The sequence below is a fragment of the Styela clava genome, chromosome 15 (genome assembly GCF_964204865.1).
Source record: "Styela clava chromosome 15, kaStyClav1.hap1.2, whole genome shotgun sequence".
Lineage (NCBI taxonomy): Eukaryota > Metazoa > Chordata > Ascidiacea > Stolidobranchia > Styelidae > Styela > Styela clava.
Genome location: NC_135264.1, coordinates 7863660 through 7873287, shown reverse-complemented (window position 1 = coordinate 7873287; position 9628 = coordinate 7863660). Strand labels below are relative to the sequence as shown.

The 9628-nt window shown below is 46.4% G+C and overlaps 36 non-coding genes and 10 pseudogenes across 36 annotated transcripts; all 46 read left to right on the top strand.

Annotated features, from left to right (window-relative positions):
• Nucleotides 1-45: 45 nt before the first annotated feature.
• Nucleotides 46-164, top strand: LOC144416054 (5S ribosomal RNA). The gene has a single exon (XR_013471948.1). It is a non-coding gene; the product is annotated as a 5S ribosomal RNA (ribosomal RNA).
• An 81-nt stretch (nt 165-245) lies between these two features.
• On the top strand, nt 246-364 carry LOC144416589 (5S ribosomal RNA). The gene has a single exon (XR_013472482.1). It is a non-coding gene; the product is annotated as a 5S ribosomal RNA (ribosomal RNA).
• An 81-nt stretch (nt 365-445) lies between these two features.
• LOC144413760 (5S ribosomal RNA) lies at nt 446-564 on the top strand. Its single transcript, XR_013469651.1, has one exon. It is a non-coding gene; the product is annotated as a 5S ribosomal RNA (ribosomal RNA).
• Nucleotides 565-649: 85 nt separating this feature from the next.
• LOC144415883 (5S ribosomal RNA) lies at nt 650-768 on the top strand. The gene has a single exon (XR_013471777.1). It is a non-coding gene; the product is annotated as a 5S ribosomal RNA (ribosomal RNA).
• Nucleotides 769-849: 81 nt separating this feature from the next.
• LOC144414867 (5S ribosomal RNA) lies at nt 850-968 on the top strand. Its single transcript, XR_013470758.1, has one exon. It is a non-coding gene; the product is annotated as a 5S ribosomal RNA (ribosomal RNA).
• Nucleotides 969-1049: 81 nt separating this feature from the next.
• LOC144413759 (5S ribosomal RNA) lies at nt 1050-1168 on the top strand. The gene has a single exon (XR_013469650.1). It is a non-coding gene; the product is annotated as a 5S ribosomal RNA (ribosomal RNA).
• An 81-nt stretch (nt 1169-1249) lies between these two features.
• LOC144413758 (5S ribosomal RNA) lies at nt 1250-1368 on the top strand. The gene has a single exon (XR_013469649.1). It is a non-coding gene; the product is annotated as a 5S ribosomal RNA (ribosomal RNA).
• An 81-nt stretch (nt 1369-1449) lies between these two features.
• Nucleotides 1450-1568, top strand: LOC144415154 (5S ribosomal RNA). The gene has a single exon (XR_013471046.1). It is a non-coding gene; the product is annotated as a 5S ribosomal RNA (ribosomal RNA).
• Nucleotides 1569-1649: 81 nt separating this feature from the next.
• Nucleotides 1650-1768, top strand: LOC144414866 (5S ribosomal RNA). The gene has a single exon (XR_013470757.1). It is a non-coding gene; the product is annotated as a 5S ribosomal RNA (ribosomal RNA).
• An 81-nt stretch (nt 1769-1849) lies between these two features.
• On the top strand, nt 1850-1968 carry LOC144413757 (5S ribosomal RNA). Its single transcript, XR_013469648.1, has one exon. It is a non-coding gene; the product is annotated as a 5S ribosomal RNA (ribosomal RNA).
• An 81-nt stretch (nt 1969-2049) lies between these two features.
• On the top strand, nt 2050-2168 carry LOC144415146 (5S ribosomal RNA). The gene has a single exon (XR_013471038.1). It is a non-coding gene; the product is annotated as a 5S ribosomal RNA (ribosomal RNA).
• An 81-nt stretch (nt 2169-2249) lies between these two features.
• Nucleotides 2250-2368, top strand: LOC144413756 (5S ribosomal RNA). Its single transcript, XR_013469647.1, has one exon. It is a non-coding gene; the product is annotated as a 5S ribosomal RNA (ribosomal RNA).
• Nucleotides 2369-2449: 81 nt separating this feature from the next.
• Nucleotides 2450-2568, top strand: LOC144413073 (5S ribosomal RNA; annotated as a pseudogene).
• An 81-nt stretch (nt 2569-2649) lies between these two features.
• Nucleotides 2650-2768, top strand: LOC144416824 (5S ribosomal RNA). Its single transcript, XR_013472717.1, has one exon. It is a non-coding gene; the product is annotated as a 5S ribosomal RNA (ribosomal RNA).
• Nucleotides 2769-2849: 81 nt separating this feature from the next.
• LOC144416328 (5S ribosomal RNA) lies at nt 2850-2968 on the top strand. The gene has a single exon (XR_013472221.1). It is a non-coding gene; the product is annotated as a 5S ribosomal RNA (ribosomal RNA).
• An 85-nt stretch (nt 2969-3053) lies between these two features.
• On the top strand, nt 3054-3172 carry LOC144415280 (5S ribosomal RNA). The gene has a single exon (XR_013471172.1). It is a non-coding gene; the product is annotated as a 5S ribosomal RNA (ribosomal RNA).
• Nucleotides 3173-3253: 81 nt separating this feature from the next.
• LOC144415919 (5S ribosomal RNA) lies at nt 3254-3372 on the top strand. Its single transcript, XR_013471813.1, has one exon. It is a non-coding gene; the product is annotated as a 5S ribosomal RNA (ribosomal RNA).
• Nucleotides 3373-3453: 81 nt separating this feature from the next.
• Nucleotides 3454-3572, top strand: LOC144417728 (5S ribosomal RNA; annotated as a pseudogene).
• An 81-nt stretch (nt 3573-3653) lies between these two features.
• Nucleotides 3654-3772, top strand: LOC144418030 (5S ribosomal RNA; annotated as a pseudogene).
• An 81-nt stretch (nt 3773-3853) lies between these two features.
• On the top strand, nt 3854-3972 carry LOC144413755 (5S ribosomal RNA). Its single transcript, XR_013469646.1, has one exon. It is a non-coding gene; the product is annotated as a 5S ribosomal RNA (ribosomal RNA).
• Nucleotides 3973-4053: 81 nt separating this feature from the next.
• On the top strand, nt 4054-4172 carry LOC144417896 (5S ribosomal RNA; annotated as a pseudogene).
• An 81-nt stretch (nt 4173-4253) lies between these two features.
• Nucleotides 4254-4372, top strand: LOC144415879 (5S ribosomal RNA). Its single transcript, XR_013471773.1, has one exon. It is a non-coding gene; the product is annotated as a 5S ribosomal RNA (ribosomal RNA).
• A 282-nt stretch (nt 4373-4654) lies between these two features.
• On the top strand, nt 4655-4773 carry LOC144415204 (5S ribosomal RNA). Its single transcript, XR_013471096.1, has one exon. It is a non-coding gene; the product is annotated as a 5S ribosomal RNA (ribosomal RNA).
• An 81-nt stretch (nt 4774-4854) lies between these two features.
• LOC144414959 (5S ribosomal RNA) lies at nt 4855-4973 on the top strand. The gene has a single exon (XR_013470851.1). It is a non-coding gene; the product is annotated as a 5S ribosomal RNA (ribosomal RNA).
• An 81-nt stretch (nt 4974-5054) lies between these two features.
• LOC144415550 (5S ribosomal RNA) lies at nt 5055-5173 on the top strand. The gene has a single exon (XR_013471442.1). It is a non-coding gene; the product is annotated as a 5S ribosomal RNA (ribosomal RNA).
• Nucleotides 5174-5254: 81 nt separating this feature from the next.
• Nucleotides 5255-5373, top strand: LOC144417654 (5S ribosomal RNA; annotated as a pseudogene).
• Nucleotides 5374-5457: 84 nt separating this feature from the next.
• Nucleotides 5458-5576, top strand: LOC144414470 (5S ribosomal RNA). The gene has a single exon (XR_013470360.1). It is a non-coding gene; the product is annotated as a 5S ribosomal RNA (ribosomal RNA).
• Nucleotides 5577-5657: 81 nt separating this feature from the next.
• On the top strand, nt 5658-5776 carry LOC144416075 (5S ribosomal RNA). The gene has a single exon (XR_013471969.1). It is a non-coding gene; the product is annotated as a 5S ribosomal RNA (ribosomal RNA).
• Nucleotides 5777-5857: 81 nt separating this feature from the next.
• Nucleotides 5858-5976, top strand: LOC144415549 (5S ribosomal RNA). Its single transcript, XR_013471441.1, has one exon. It is a non-coding gene; the product is annotated as a 5S ribosomal RNA (ribosomal RNA).
• Nucleotides 5977-6057: 81 nt separating this feature from the next.
• Nucleotides 6058-6166, top strand: LOC144413021 (5S ribosomal RNA; annotated as a pseudogene).
• Nucleotides 6167-6258: 92 nt separating this feature from the next.
• LOC144413754 (5S ribosomal RNA) lies at nt 6259-6377 on the top strand. The gene has a single exon (XR_013469645.1). It is a non-coding gene; the product is annotated as a 5S ribosomal RNA (ribosomal RNA).
• Nucleotides 6378-6458: 81 nt separating this feature from the next.
• LOC144417895 (5S ribosomal RNA) lies at nt 6459-6577 on the top strand (annotated as a pseudogene).
• Nucleotides 6578-6658: 81 nt separating this feature from the next.
• LOC144415878 (5S ribosomal RNA) lies at nt 6659-6777 on the top strand. The gene has a single exon (XR_013471772.1). It is a non-coding gene; the product is annotated as a 5S ribosomal RNA (ribosomal RNA).
• A 282-nt stretch (nt 6778-7059) lies between these two features.
• On the top strand, nt 7060-7178 carry LOC144415202 (5S ribosomal RNA). Its single transcript, XR_013471094.1, has one exon. It is a non-coding gene; the product is annotated as a 5S ribosomal RNA (ribosomal RNA).
• An 81-nt stretch (nt 7179-7259) lies between these two features.
• Nucleotides 7260-7378, top strand: LOC144415325 (5S ribosomal RNA). Its single transcript, XR_013471217.1, has one exon. It is a non-coding gene; the product is annotated as a 5S ribosomal RNA (ribosomal RNA).
• An 81-nt stretch (nt 7379-7459) lies between these two features.
• Nucleotides 7460-7578, top strand: LOC144415547 (5S ribosomal RNA). Its single transcript, XR_013471439.1, has one exon. It is a non-coding gene; the product is annotated as a 5S ribosomal RNA (ribosomal RNA).
• Nucleotides 7579-7659: 81 nt separating this feature from the next.
• LOC144417653 (5S ribosomal RNA) lies at nt 7660-7778 on the top strand (annotated as a pseudogene).
• Nucleotides 7779-7862: 84 nt separating this feature from the next.
• LOC144414469 (5S ribosomal RNA) lies at nt 7863-7981 on the top strand. Its single transcript, XR_013470359.1, has one exon. It is a non-coding gene; the product is annotated as a 5S ribosomal RNA (ribosomal RNA).
• An 81-nt stretch (nt 7982-8062) lies between these two features.
• On the top strand, nt 8063-8181 carry LOC144416074 (5S ribosomal RNA). The gene has a single exon (XR_013471968.1). It is a non-coding gene; the product is annotated as a 5S ribosomal RNA (ribosomal RNA).
• An 81-nt stretch (nt 8182-8262) lies between these two features.
• LOC144415546 (5S ribosomal RNA) lies at nt 8263-8381 on the top strand. Its single transcript, XR_013471438.1, has one exon. It is a non-coding gene; the product is annotated as a 5S ribosomal RNA (ribosomal RNA).
• An 81-nt stretch (nt 8382-8462) lies between these two features.
• LOC144411978 (5S ribosomal RNA) lies at nt 8463-8571 on the top strand (annotated as a pseudogene).
• Nucleotides 8572-8652: 81 nt separating this feature from the next.
• LOC144416327 (5S ribosomal RNA) lies at nt 8653-8771 on the top strand. Its single transcript, XR_013472220.1, has one exon. It is a non-coding gene; the product is annotated as a 5S ribosomal RNA (ribosomal RNA).
• An 85-nt stretch (nt 8772-8856) lies between these two features.
• On the top strand, nt 8857-8975 carry LOC144415279 (5S ribosomal RNA). The gene has a single exon (XR_013471171.1). It is a non-coding gene; the product is annotated as a 5S ribosomal RNA (ribosomal RNA).
• Nucleotides 8976-9056: 81 nt separating this feature from the next.
• Nucleotides 9057-9175, top strand: LOC144417539 (5S ribosomal RNA; annotated as a pseudogene).
• An 81-nt stretch (nt 9176-9256) lies between these two features.
• On the top strand, nt 9257-9375 carry LOC144416053 (5S ribosomal RNA). Its single transcript, XR_013471947.1, has one exon. It is a non-coding gene; the product is annotated as a 5S ribosomal RNA (ribosomal RNA).
• Nucleotides 9376-9456: 81 nt separating this feature from the next.
• On the top strand, nt 9457-9575 carry LOC144416588 (5S ribosomal RNA). Its single transcript, XR_013472481.1, has one exon. It is a non-coding gene; the product is annotated as a 5S ribosomal RNA (ribosomal RNA).
• Nucleotides 9576-9628: the final 53 nt, after the last annotated feature.

The following is a 9628-nucleotide window of genomic DNA, read 5'->3' as shown; positions in this document are numbered from 1 at the left end:
CAACAACTGCGAAATACAAATAGCCGAATAGACTACTACTTTATCGCCTACAACCATACCACGTTGAATGCACCCGATCTCGTTCGATCTCGGAAGTTAAGCAATGTCGGGCTCGGTTAGTACTTGCGTGGCTGACCGGCTGGGAATACCGAGTGTCGTAGGCTTTTCGTCGCCGTTTCATTCGATTTTGCTCTGTTTTCCAACAACTGCGAAATACAAATAGCCGAATAGACTACTTCTTTATCGCCTAAAACCATACCACGTTGAATGCACCCGATCTCGTTCGATCTCGGAAGTTAAGCAATGTCGGGCTCGGTTAGTACTTGCATGGGTGACCGGCTGGGAATACCGAGTGTCGTAGGCTTTTTGTCGCCGTTTCATTCGATTTTGCTCTGTTTTCCAACAACTGCGAAATACAAATAGCCGAATAGACTACTACTTTATCGCCTACAACCATACCACGTTGAATGCACCCGATCTCGTTCGATCTCGGAAGTTAAGCAATGTCGGGCTCGGTTAGTACTTGCATGGGTGACCGGCTGGGAATACCGAGTGTCGTAGGCTTTTTTTTCGTCGCCGTTCCATTCGTTTTTTCTCTGTTTTCTAACAACTGCAAAATACAAATAGCAGAACAGACTACTACTTTATCGACTACAATCATACCACGTTGAATGCACCCGATCTCGTTCGATCTCGGAAGTTAAGCAATGTCGGGCTCGGTTAGTACTTGCATGGGTGACCGGCTGGGAATACCGAGTGTCGTAGGCTTTTCGTCGCCGCTTCATTCGATTTTGCTCTGTTTTCCAACAACTGCAAAATACAAATAGCCGAATAGACTACTACTTTATCGCCTACAACCATACCACGTTGAATGCACTCGATCTCGTTCGATCTCGGAAGTTAAGCAATGTCGGGCTCGGTTAGTACTTGCATGGGTGACCGGCTGGGAATACCGAGTGTCGTAGGCTTTTCGTCGCCGTTTCATTCGATTTTGCTCTGTTTTCCAACAACTGCGAAATACAAATAGCCGAATAGACTACTACTTTATCGCCTACAACCATACCACGTTGAATGCACCCGATCTCGTTCGATCTCGGAAGTTAAGCAATGTCGGGCTCGGTTAGTACTTGCATGGGTGACCGGCTGGGAATACCGAGTGTCGTAGGCTTTTCGTCGCCGTTTCATTCGATTTTGCTCTGTTTTCCAACAACTGCGAAATACAAATAGCCGAATAGACTACTTCTTTATCGCCTACAACCATACCACGTTGAATGCACCCGATCTCGTTCGATCTCGGAAGTTAAGCAATGTCGGGCTCGGTTAGTACTTGCATGGGTGACCGGCTGGGAATACCGAGTGTCGTAGGCTTTTTCTCGCCGTTTCATTCGATTTTGCTCTGTTTTCCAACAACTGCGAAATACAAATAGCCGAATAGACTACTTCTTTATCGCCTACAACCATACCACGTTGAATGCACCCGATCTCGTTCGATCTCGGAAGTTAAGCAATGTCGGGCTCGGTTAGTACTTGCATGGGTGACCGGCTGGGAATACTGAGTGTCGTAGGCTTTTCGTCGCCGTTTCATTCGATTTTGCTCTGTTTTCCAACAACTGCAAAATACAAATAGCCGAATAGACTACTACTTTATCGCCTACAACCATACCACGTTGAATGCACTCGATCTCGTTCGATCTCGGAAGTTAAGCAATGTCGGGCTCGGTTAGTACTTGCATGGGTGACCGGCTGGGAATACCGAGTGTCGTAGGCTTTTCGTCGCCGTTTCATTCGATTTTGCTCTGTTTTCCAACAACTGCGAAATACAAATAGCCGAATAGACTACTACTTTATCGCCTACAACCATACCACGTTGAATGCACCCGATCTCGTTCGATCTCGGAAGTTAAGCAATGTCGGGCTCGGTTAGTACTTGCATGGGTGACCGGCTGGGAATACCGAGTGTCGTAGGCTTTTCGTCGCCGTTTCATTCGATTTTGCTCTGTTTTCCAACAACTGCGAAATACAAATAGCCGAATAGACTACTTTATTATCGCCTACAACCATACCACGTTGAATGCACCCGATCTCGTTCGATCTCGGAAGTTAAGCAATGTCGGGCTTGGTTAGTACTTGCATGGGTGACCGGCTGGGAATACCGAGTGTCGTAGGATTTTTGTCGCCGTTTCATTCGATTTTGCTCTGTTTTCCAACAACTGCTAAATACAAATAGCCGAATAGACTACTACTTTATCGCCTACAACCATACCACGTTGAATGCACCCGATCTCGTTCGATCTCGGAAGTTAAGCAATGTCGGGCTCGGTTAGTACTTGCATGGGTGACCGGCTGGGAATACCGAGTGTCGTAGGCTTTTCGTCGCCGTTTCATTCGATTTTGCTCTGTTTTCCAACAACTGCGAAATACAAATAGCCGAATAGACTACTACTTTATCGCCTACAACCATACCACGTTGAATGCACCCGTTATCGTTCGATGTCGGAAGTTAAGCAATATCTGGCTCGGTTAGTACTTGCATGGGTGACCGGCTGAGAATACCGAGTGTCGTAGGCTTTTCGTCGCCGTTTCATTCGATTTTGCTCTGTTTTCCAACAACTGCTAAATACAAATAGCCGAATAGACTACTACTTTATCGCCTACAACCATACCACGTTGAATGCACCCGATCTCGTTCGATCTCGGAAGTTAAGCAATGTCGCGCTCGGTTAGTACTTGCATGGGTGACCGGCTGGGAATACCGAGTGTCGTAGGCTTTTCGTCGCCGTTTCATTCGATTTTGCTCTGTTTTCCAACAACTGCGAAATACAAATAGCCGAATAGACTACTACTTCATTGCCTACAACCATACCACGTTGAATGCACCCGATCTCGTTCGATCCCGGAAGTTAAGCAATGTCGGGCTCGGTTAGTACTTGCATGGGTGACCGGCTGGGAATACCGAGTGTCGTAGGCTTTTTTTTCGTCGCCGTTCCATTCGTTTTTTCTCTGTTTTCTAACAACTGCAAAATACAAATAACAGAACAGACTACTACTTTATCGACTACAACCATACCACGTTGAATGCACCCGATCTCGTTCGATCTCGGAAGTTAAGCAATGTCGGGCTCGGTTAGTACTTGCATGGGTGACCGGCTGGGAATACCGAGTGTCGTAGGCTTTTCGTCGCCGCTTCATTCGATTTTGCTCTGTTTTCCAACAACTGCAAAATACAAATAGCCGAATAGACTACTACTTTATCGCCTACAACCATACCACGTTGAATGCACTCGATCTCGTTCGATCTCGGAAGTTAAGCAATGTCGGGCTCGGTTAGTACTTGCATGGGTGTCCAGCTGGGAATACCGAGTGTCGTAGGCTTTTCGTCGCCGTTTCATTCGATTTTGCTCTGTTTTCCAACAACTGCGAAATACAAATAGCCGAATAGACTACTACTTTATCGCCTACAACCATACCACGTTGAATGCACCCGATCTCGTTCGATCTCGGAAGTTAAGCAATATCTGGCTCGGTTAGTACTTGCATGGGTGACCGGCTGAGAATACCGAGTGTCGTAGGCTTTTCGTCGCCGTTTCATTCGATTTTGCTCTGTTTTCCAACAACTGCGAAATACAAATAGCCGAATAGACTACTTCTTTATCGCCTAAAACCATACCACGTTGAATGCACCCGATCTCGTTCGATCTCGGAAGTTAAGCAATGTCGCGCTCGGTTAGTACTTGCATGGGTGACCGGCTGGGAATACCGAGTGTCGTAGGCTTTTTGTCGCCGTTTCATTCGATTTTGCTCTGTTTTCCAACAACTGCGAAATACAAATAGCCGAATAGACTACTACTTCATCGCCTACAACCATACCACGTTGAATGCACCCGATCTCGTTCGATCTCGGAAGTTAAGCAATGTCGGGCTCGGTTAGTACTTGCATGGGTGACCGGCTGGGAATACCGAGTGTCGTAGGCTTTTTGTCGCCGTTTCATTCGATTTTGCTCTGTTTTCCAACAACTGCGAAATACAAATAGCCGAATACACTACTACTTTATCGCCTACAACCATACCACGTTGAATGCACCCGTTATCGTTCGATCTCGGAAGTTAAGCAATGTCGGGCTCGGTTAGTACTTGCATGGGTGACCGGCTGGGAATACCGAGTGTCGTAGGCTTTTCGTCGCCGTTTCATTCGATTTTGCTCTGTTTTCCAACAACTGCGAAATATAAATAGCCGAATAGACTACTACTTTATCGCCTACAACTATACCACGTTGAATGCACCCGATCTCGTTCGATCTCGGAAGTTAAGCAATGTCGGGCTCGGTTAGTACTTGCATGGGTGACCGGCTGGGAATACCGAGTGTCGTAGTCTTTTTGTCGCCGTTTCATTCGATTTTGCTCTGTTTTCCAACAACTGCAAAATACAAATAGCCGAATAGACTACTACTTTATCGCCTACAACCATACCACGTTGAATGCACCCGTTATCGTTCGATCTCGGAAGTTAAGCAATGTCAGTTGCATGTATGTACTTGCATGGGTGACCGGCTGGGAATACCGAGTGTCGTAGGCTTTTCGTCGCCGTTTCATTCGATTTTGCTCTGTTTTCCAACAACTGCGAAATACAAATAGCCGAATAGACTACTACTTTATCGCCTACAACCATACCACGTTGAATGCACCCGATCTCGTTCGATCTCGGAAGTTAAGCAATGTCGGGCTCGGTTAGTACTTGCATGGTTGACCGGCTGGGAATACCGAGTGTCGTAGGCTTTTCGTCGCCGTTTCGTTCGATTTTGCTCTGTTTTCCAACAATTGCGAAATACAAATAGCCGAATAGACTACTGCTTAATCGCCTACAACCATACCACGTTGAATGCACCCGATCTCGTTTGATCTCGGAAGTTAAGCAATGTCGGGCTCGGTTAGTACTTGCATGGGTGACCGACTGGGAATACCAAGTGTCGTAGGCTTTTCGTCGCCGTTTCATTCGATTTTGCTCTGTTTTCCAACAACTGCGAAATACAAATAGCCGAATAGACTACTACTTTATCGCCTACAACCATACCACGTTGAATGCACCCGATCTTGTTCGATCTCGGAAGTTAAGCAATGTCGGGCTTGGTTAGTACTTGCATGGGTGACCGGCTGGGAATACCGAGTGTCGTAGGCTTTTCGTCGCCGTTTCATTCGATTTTGCTCTGTTTTCTAACAACTGGGAAATACAAATAGCCGAATAGACTACTACTTTATCGCCTACAACCATACCACGGTGAATGCACCCGATCTCGTTCGATCTCGGAAGTTAAGCAATGTCGTGCTCGGTTAGTACTTGCATGGGTGACCGGCTGGGAATACCGAGTGTGGTAGGCTTTTTTTTCGTCGCCATTCCATTCGTTTTTGCTCTGTTTTCCAACAACTGCGAAATACAAATAGCCGAATAGACTTTACTTTATCGCCTACAACCATACCACGTTGAATGCACCCGATCTCGTTCGATCTCGGAAGTTAAGCAATGTCGGGCTCGGTTAGTACTTGCATGGGTGACCGGCTGGGAATACCGAGTGTCGTAGGCATTTCGTCGCCGTTTCATTCGATTTTGCTCTGTTTTTCAACAACTGCGAAATACAAATAGCCGAATAGACTACTACATTATCGCCTACAACCATACCACGTTGAATGCACCCGATCTCGTTCGATCTCGGAAGTTAAGCAATGTTGGGCTCGGTTAGTACTTGCATGGGTGACCGGCTGGTAATACCGAGTGTCGTAGGCTTTACGTCGCCGTTTCATTCGATTTTGTTCTGTTTTCCAACAACTACGAAATACAAATAGACGAATAGACTACTACTTTGTCGCCTACAACCATACCACGTTGAATGCACCCGATCTTGTTCGATCTCGGAAGTTAAGCAATGTCGGGCTTGGTTAGTACTTGCATGGGTGACCGGCTGGGAATACCGAGTGTCGTAGGCTTTTCGTCGCCGTTTCATTCGATTTTGCTCTGTTTTCTAACAACTGCAAAATACAAATAGCCGAATAGACTACTACTTTATCGCCTACAACCATACCACGTTGAATGCACCCGATCTCGGAAGTTAAGCAATGTCGGGCTCGGTTAGTACTTGCATGGGTGACCGGCTGGGAATACCGAGCGTCGTAGAATTTTTTTTCGTCGCCGAGTGTCGTTTCATTCGATTTTGCTCTGTTTTCTAACAACTGCGAAATACAAATAGCCGAATAGACTACTACTTTATCGCCTACAACCATACCACGTTGAATGCACCCGATCTCGTTCGATCTCGGAAGTTAAGCAATGTCGGGCTCGGTTAGTACTTGCATGGGTGACCGGCTGGGAATACCGAGTGTCGTAGGCTTTTTGTCGCCGTTTCATTCGATTTTGCTCTGTTTTCCAACAACTGCGAAATACAAATAGCCGAATACACTACTACTTTATCGCCTACAACCATACCACGTTGAATGCACCCGTTATCGTTCGATCTCGGAAGTTAAGCAATGTCGGGCTCGGTTAGTACTTGCATGGGTGACCGGCTGGGAATACCGAGTGTCGTAGGCTTTTCGTCGCCGTTTCATTCGATTTTGCTCTGTTTTCCAACAACTGCGAAATACAAATAGCCGAATAGACTACTACTTTATCGCCTACAACTATACCACGTTGAATGCACCCGATCTCGTTCGATCTCGGAAGTTAAGCAATGTCGGGCTCGGTTAGTACTTGCATGGGTGACCGGCTGGGAATACCGAGTGTCGTAGTCTTTTTGTCGCCGTTTCATTCGATTTTGCTCTGTTTTCCAACAACTGCAAAATACAAATAGCCGAATAGACTACTACTTTATCGCCTACAACCATACCACGTTGAATGCACCCGTTATCGTTCGATCTCGGAAGTTAAGCAATGTCAGTTGCATGTATGTACTTGCATGGGTGACCGGCTGGGAATACCGAGTGTCGTAGGCTTTTCGTCGCCGTTTCATTCGATTTTGCTCTGTTTTCCAACAACTGCGAAATACAAATAGCCGAATAGACTACTACTTTATCGCCTACAACCATACCACGTTGAATGCACCCGATCTCGTTCGATCTCGGAAGTTAAGCAATGTCGGGCTCGGTTAGTACTTGCATGGTTGACCGGCTGGGAATACCGAGTGTCGTAGGCTTTTCGTCGCCGTTTCGTTCGATTTTGCTCTGTTTTCCAACAATTGCGAAATACAAATAGCCGAATAGACTACTGCTTAATCGCCTACAACCATACCACGTTGAATGCACCCGATCTCGTTTGATCTCGGAAGTTAAGCAATGTCGGGCTCGGTTAGTACTTGCATGGGTGACCGGCTGGGAATACCAAGTGTCGTAGGCTTTTCGTCGCCGTTTCATTCGATTTTGCTCTGTTTTCCAACAACTGCGAAATACAAATAGCCGAATAGACTACTACTTTATCGCCTACAACCATACCACGTTGAATGCACCCGATCTTGTTCGATCTCGGAAGTTAAGCAATGTCGGGCTTGGTTAGTACTTGCATGGGTGACCGGCTGGGAATACCGAGTGTCGTAGGCTTTTCGTCGCCGTTTCATTCGATTTTGCTCTGTTTTCTAACAACTGGGAAATACAAATAGCCGAATAGACTACTACTTTATCGCCTACAACCATACCACGGTGAATGCACCCGATCTCGTTCGATCTCGGAAGTTAAGCAATGTCGTGCTCGGTTAGTACTTGCATGGGTGACCGGCTGGGAATACCGAGTGTGGTAGGCTTTTTTTTCGTCGCCGTTCCATTCGTTTTTGCTCTGTTTTCCAACAACTGCGAAATACAAATAGCCGAATAGACTTTACTTTATCGCCTACAACCATACCACGTTGAATGCACCCGATCTCGTTCGATCTCGGAAGTTAAGCAATGTCGGGCTCGGTTAGTACTTGCATGGGTGACCGGCTGGGAATACCGAGTGTCGTAGGCATTTCGTCGCCGTTTCATTCGATTTTGCTCTGTTTTTCAACAACTGCGAAATACAAATAGCCGAATAGACTACTACATTATCGCCTACAACCATACCACGTTGAATGCACCCGATCTCGTTCGATCTCGGAAGTTAAGCAATGTTGGGCTCGGTTAGTACTTGCATGGGTGACCGGCTGGTAATACCGAGTGTCGTAGGCTTTACGTCGTCGTTTCATTCGATTTTGTTCTGTTTTCCAACAACTACGAAATACAAATAGACGAATAGACTACTACTTTGTCGCCTACAACCATACCACGTTGAATGCACCCGATCTTGTTCGATCTCGGAAGTTAAGCAATGTCGGGCTTGGTTAGTACTTGCATGGGTGACCGGCTGGGAATACCGAGTGTCGTAGGCTTTTCGTCGCCGTTTCATTCGATTTTGCTCTGTTTTCTAACAACTGCAAAATACAAATAGCCGAATAGACTACTACTTTATCGCCTACAACCATACCACGTTGAATGCACCCGATCTCGGAAGTTAAGCAATGTCGGGCTCGGTTAGTACTTGCATGGGTGACCGGCTGGGAATACCGAGTGTCGTAGGCTTTTCGTCGCCGTTTCATTCGATTTTGCTCTGTTTTCCAACAACTGCGAAATACAAAAAGCCGAATAGACTACTACTTTATTGCCTACAACCATACCACGTTGAATGCACCCGATCTCGTTCGATCCCGGAAGTTAAGCAATGTCGGGCTCGGTTAGTACTTGCATGGGTGACCGGCTGGGAATACCGAGTGTCGTAGGCTTTTTTTTCGTCGCCGTTCCATTCGTTTTTTCTCTGTTTTCTAACAACTGCAAAATACAAATAACAGAACAGACTACTACTTTATCGACTACAACCATACCACGTTGAATGCACCCGATCTCGTTCGATCTCGGAAGTTAAGCAATGTCGGGCTCGGTTAGTACTTGCATGGGTGACCGGCTGGGAATACCGAGTGTCGTAGGCTTTTCGTCGCCGCTTCATTCGATTTTGCTCTGTTTTCCAACAACTGCAAAATACAAATAGCCGAATAGACTACTACTTTATCGCCTACAACCATACCACGTTGAATGCACTCGATCTCGTTCGATCTCGGAAGTTGAGCAATGTCGGGCTCGGTTAGTACTTGCATGGGTGTCCAGCTGGGAATACCGAGTGTCGTAGGCTTTTCGTCGCCGTTTCATTCGATTTTGCTCTGTTTTCCAACAACTGCGAAATACAAATAGCCGAATAGACTACTACTTTATCGCCTACAACCATACCACGTTGAATGCACCCGATCTCGTTCGATCTCGGAAGTTAAGCAATGTCGGGCTCGGTTAGTACTTGCGTGGCTGACCGGCTGGGAATACCGAGTGTCGTAGGCTTTTCGTCGCCGTTTCATTCGATTTTGCTCTGTTTTCCAACAACTGCGAAATACAAATAGCCGAATAGACTACTTCTTTATCGCCTAAAACCATACCACGTTGAATGCACCCGATCTCGTTCGATCTCGGAAGTTAAGCAATGTCGGGCTCGGTTAGTACTTGCATGGGTGACCGGCTGGGAATACCGAGTGTCGTAGGCTTTTTGTCGCCGTTTCATTCGATTTTGCTCTGTTTTCCAACAACTGCGAAATAC